The sequence below is a fragment of the Heptranchias perlo genome, unplaced genomic scaffold (genome assembly GCF_035084215.1).
Source record: "Heptranchias perlo isolate sHepPer1 unplaced genomic scaffold, sHepPer1.hap1 HAP1_SCAFFOLD_1158, whole genome shotgun sequence".
NCBI lineage: Eukaryota > Metazoa > Chordata > Chondrichthyes > Hexanchiformes > Hexanchidae > Heptranchias > Heptranchias perlo.
This window is the reverse complement of record NW_027138383.1, coordinates 11,704-17,577: the sequence shown is the minus strand read 5'-3', so window position 1 is coordinate 17,577 and position 5,874 is coordinate 11,704. Positions and strand designations below refer to the sequence as shown.

Below are 5,874 nucleotides of genomic sequence, written 5' to 3'. Positions count from 1 at the left end.
TGCAGAGATCTCAGAGGGTTTGTAGGAGGCTGGAGGAGGTTACAGAGATAGGAAGAGGGGGGGCGAGGGCCATGCAGAGATCTCGGAGGGTTTGTCGGGGGCTGGAGGAGGTTACAGAGATAGGGAGGGGGGGGCGAGGGCCATGCAGAGATCTCGGAGGGGGTGGAAGGTTGGAGACGGGCCAGGAGAGCGTCGGCAATCATCGAGCCAGGCTCCAGAACGGAAGGCAGGTGTATCTTACCTACCTGGTAGCTGAAACGTTGGCCGCCCAAGCAACCACCTCACTGGTCTGATGGCTCAAACAAGAGAACATCTCGTTCCTCGGGAAATAGAATAGAAACGACAAACACATCTCTTGGAGAGTTCCCAATCCACCCTGGAAACAGGAGAGACAACCAGCTCCTCACTGGAACACTCTGATATATCCCACACCCGTCACTGTAACACTCTGATATACCCCACACCCCTCACTGTAACACTGATATATCCCACACCCCTCACTGTAACACTCTGATATACCCCACACCCCTCACTGTAACACTCTGATATACCCCACACCCCTCACTGTAACACTCTGATATATCCCACACCCCTCACTGTAACACTCTGATATATCCCACACCCCTCACTGTAACACTCTGATATATCCCACACCCCTCACTGTAACACTCTGATATACCCCACACCCCTCACTGTAACACTCTGATATATCCCACACCCCTCACTGTAACACTCTGATATACCCCACACCCCTCACTGTAACACTCTGATATATCCCACACCCCTCACTGTAACACTCTGATATACCCCACACCCCTCACTGTAACACACTGATATATCCCACACCCCTCACTGTAACACTCTCTGATATATCCCACACCCCTCACTGTAACACTCTGATATATCCCACACCCCTCACTGTAACACTCATACCCCACACCCCTCACTGTAACACTCTGATATATCCCACACCCCTCACTGTAACACTCTGATATACCCCACACCCCTCACTGTAACACTCTGATATACCCCACACCCCTCACTGTAACACTCTGATATAACCCACACCCCTCACTGTAACACTCTGATATACCCCACACCCCTCACTGTAACACTCTGATATACCCCACACCCCTCACTGTAACACTCTGATATATCCCACACCCCTCACTGTAACACTCTGATATATCCCACACCCCTCACTGTAACACTCTGATATACCCCACACCCCTCACTGTAACACTCTCTGATATATCCCACACCCCTCACTGTAACACTCTCTGATATATCCCACACCCCTCACTGTAACACTCTGATATATCCCACACCCCTCACTGTAACACTCTGATATATCCCACACCCCTCACTGTAACACTCTGATATATCCCACACCCCTCACTGTAACACTCTGATATATCCCACACCCCTCACTGTAACACTCTGATATATCCCACACCCCTCACTGTAACACTCTGATATATCCCACACCCCTCACTGTAACACTCTCTGATATATCCCACACCCCTCACTGTAACACTCTGATATATCCCACACCCCTCACTGTAACACTCTGATATATCCCACACCCCTCACTGTAACACTCTGATATATCCCACACCCCTCACTGTAACACTCTGATATATCCCACACCCCTCACTGTAACACTCTGATATACCCCACACCCCTCACTGTAACACTCTGATATACCCCACACCCCTCACACTAACACTCTGATATACCCCACACCCCTCACTGTAACACTCTGATATATCCCACACCCCTCACTGTAACACTCTGATATACCCCACACCCCTCACTGTAACACTCTGATATATCCCACACCCCTCACTGTAACACTCTGATATATCCCACACCCCTCACTGTAACACTCTGATATACCCCACACTCCTCACTGTAACACTGATATATCCCACACCCCTCACTGTAACACTGATATATCCCACACCCCTCACTGTAACACTCTGATATATCCCACACCCCTCACTGTAACACTCTGATATATCCCACACCCCTCACAGTAACACTCTGATATATCCCACACCCCTCACTGTAACACTCTGATATATCCCACACCCCTCACTGTAACACTCTGATATACCCCACACCCCCTCACTGTAACACTCTGATATATCCCACACCCCTCACAGTAACACTCTGATATATCCCACACCCCTCACTGTAACACTCTGATATATCCCACACCCCTCACAGTAACACTCTGATATATCCCACACCCCTCACTGTAACACTCTGATATACCCCACACCCCTCACTGTAACACTCTGATATACCCCACACCCCCTCACTGTAACACTCTGATATATCCCACACCCCTCACTGTAACACTCTGATATATCCCACACCCCTCACTGTAACACTCTGATATACCCCACACCCCTCACTGTAACACTGATATACCCCACACCCCTCACTGTAACACTCTGATATACCCCACACCCCTCACTGTAACACTCTGATATATCCCACACCCCTCACTGTAACACTCTGATATACCCCACACCCCTCACTGTAACACTCTGATATATCCCACACCCCTCACTGTAACACTCTGATATATCCCACACCCCTCACTGTAACACTCTGATATATCCCACACCCCTCACTGTAACACTCTGATATACCCCACACCCCTCACTGTAACACTCTGATATACCCCACACCCCTCACTGTAACACTCTGATATATCCCACACCCCTCCCTGTAACACTCTGATATACCCCACACCCCTCACTGTAACACTCTGATATACCCCACACCCCTCACTGTAACACTCTGATATACCCCACACCCCTCACTGTAACACTCTGATATACCCCACACCCCTCACTGTAACACTCTGATATATCCCACACCCCTCACTGTAACACTCTGATATATCCCACACCCCTCACTGTAACACTCTGATATATCCCACACCCCTCACTGTAACACTCTGATATACCCCACACCCCTCACTGTAACACTCTGATATAACCCACACCCCTCACTGTAACACTCTGATATATCCCACACCCCTCACTGTAACACTCTGATATACCCCACACCCCTCACTGTAACACTCTGATATATCCCACACCCCTCACTGTAACACTCTGATATACCCCACACCCCTCACTGTAACACTCTGATATATCCCACACCCCTCACTGTAACACTCTGATATATCCCACACCCCTCACTGTAACACTCTGATATACCCCGCACCCCTCACTGTAACACTCTGATATAACCCGCACCCCTCACTGTAACACTCTGATATACCCCACACCCCTCACTGTAACACTCTGATATATCCCACACCCCTCACTGTAACACTCTGATATATCCCACACCCCTCACTGTAACACTCTGATATATCCCACACCCCTCACTGTAACACTCTGATATACCCCACACCCCTCACTGTAACACTCTGATATATCCCACACCCCTCACTGTAACACTCTGATATATCCCACACCCCTCACTAACACTCTGATATCTCTCGGTCCACACTTACCAATGTCAGTTTTGATCTTTCCATCGTGTTGTAGGTACACTCGGTTATTATCACATCTCCCTGGAGAGAAACCGCATGTTAACCCGGTTAACCTGGTTAATTCGGAGTTCGTTAACTAGCTGTTCGTAAAGTTCCTGACTGGGACGTCACCGAGTCATGGGAAAGGATGTTGTCTCCATCTGGAAGGCTGAGGGGCTGGAGGAGGTTACAGAGATAGGGAGGGGGGCGAGGGCCATGTAGAGATCTCGGAGGGTTTGTAGGGGGCTGGAGGAGGTTACAGAGATAGGGAGGGGGGCGAGGGCCATGCAGAGATCTCGGAGGGTTTGTAGGGGGGGCTGGAGGAGGTTACAGGGATAGGGAGGGGGGGTGCGAGGGCCATGCAGAGATCTCGGAGGGTTTGTAGGGGGCTGGAGGAGGTTACAGAGATAGGGAGGGGGGGCGAGGGCCATGGAGGGATTTGAGAATTTTAAAATCGAGGCGTTCCCGGACCGGGAGCCAGTGCGGGTCCAGCGAGCACAGGGGGTGACGGGTGAACGGGACTCGGTGCGAGTTAGGATACGGGGGGGGGGAGGAGTTTCAGATGAGCTGATGGTTACTGAGGGGGGAGGTGGGAGACCGGGCCGGGAGAGCGTTGGAATAGTGGAGTCTGGAGGTCCTGTCGAGGAAGCTTTGGTGAGTTGCTGTAATGTGGCGCAAATTACAGGGTGCTCAGTTAGATCATTGGTTGGTAAGTTTACTGATTAGTTAGTTGGGTAGTAAGTTCGATCTTTGCTTGGTAAGTTTACTGATTAGTTTGTTGGGTAGTCAGTTAGATCTTTGGTTGGTAAGTTTACTGATTAGTTAGTTGGGTAGTAAGTTCGATCTTTGCTTGGTAAGTTTACTGATTAGTTTGTTGGGTAGTCAGTTAGATCTTTGGTTGGTAAGTTTACTGATTAGTTAGTTGCGTAGTCATTCAGTTTACTGATTAGTTTGTTGGGTCGTCATTCAGTTTACTGATTAGTTAGTTGGGTAGTCATTCAGTTTACTGATTAGTTTGTTGGGTAGTCATTCAGTTTACTGATTAGTTAGTTGGGTAGTAAGTTAGATCTTTGCTTGGTAAGTTTACTGATTAGTTAGTTGGGTAGTCATTCAGTTTACTGATTAGTTAGTTGGGTAGTAAGTTAGATCTTTGGTTGGTAAGTTTACTGATTAGTTTGTTGGGTAGTCAGTTAGATCTTTGCTTGGTAAGTTTACTGATTAGTTAGTTGGGTAGTCATTCAGTTTACTGATTAGTTAGTTGGGTAGTAAGTTAGATCTTTGGTTGGTAAGTTTACTGATTAGTTAGTTGGGTAGTCATTCAGTTTACTGATTAGTTAGTCGGGTAGTCATTCAGTTTACTGATTAGTTAGTCGGGTAGTCAGTTAGCTCTTTGGTTGGTAAGTTTACTGATTAGTTAGTTGTGTAGTCAGTTAGTTTGGGCACCTGCCCAGATGCCCTCACCCTCTGCACTCTCACGGGCTCCTTCAACAATCGCGACTCTTGCAGATCAAAGTCGTACATCTTGTCCTCGCTGATAATTCCAACCTGCTTCCCGCCTCTGAAACCAAAGGAGATATTTCCATTAATTTAAACCCACTCACTCCCCTCTCCCCGAGCACAGACACCGGGCGGCCTGTTCCCCTATCGGAGGGGGATTAACCCTCTCGCCCACCTCCTCCCGGTTACAGACACCGGCCCGTTCCCCTATCGGAGGGGGATTAACCCTCTAACCCACCTCCTCCCGGTTACAGACACCGGCCCGTTCCCCTATCGGAGGGGGATTAACCCTCTCACTCACCTCCTCCCGGTTACAGACACCGGGCGGCCCGTTCCCCTATCGGAGGGGGATTAACCCTCTCACCCACCTCCTCCCGGTTACAGACACTGGCCCGTTCCCCTATCGGAGGGGGATTAACCCTCTCACCCACCTCCTCCCGGTTACAGACACTGGCCCGTTCCCCTATCGGAGGGGGATTAACCCTCTCACCCACCTCCCTCCCGGTTACAGACACCGGCCCGTTCCCCTATCGGAGGGGGATTAACCCTCTCACCCACCTCCTCCCGGTTACAGACACCGGGCGGCCCGTTCCCCTATCGGAGGGGGATTAACCCTCTCGCCCACCTCCTCCCGGTTACAGACACCGGCCCGTTCCCCTTTCGGAGGGGGATTAACCCTCTCGCCCACCTCCTCCCGGTTACAGACACCGGGCGGCCCGTTCCCCTATTGGAGGGGGATTAACCCTCTCGCCCACCTCCTCCCGGTTACAGACACTGGCCCGTTCCCCTATCGGAGGGGGATTAACCCTCTCGCCCAC

General features: G+C 50.2%; 1 long non-coding RNA gene across 1 annotated transcript; it reads right to left on the bottom strand.

Moving 5' to 3' along the window:
* Window positions 1–272: 272 nt before the first annotated feature.
* Window positions 273–5,107, bottom strand: LOC137307936 (uncharacterized). The gene is made up of 3 exons (XR_010959330.1): window positions 5,021–5,107; window positions 3,542–3,601; window positions 273–376 (listed from the first exon to the last, which is right to left on the bottom strand). It is a non-coding gene; the product is annotated as an uncharacterized lncRNA (long non-coding RNA).
* Between the last annotated feature and the right edge of the window lie 767 nt (window positions 5,108–5,874).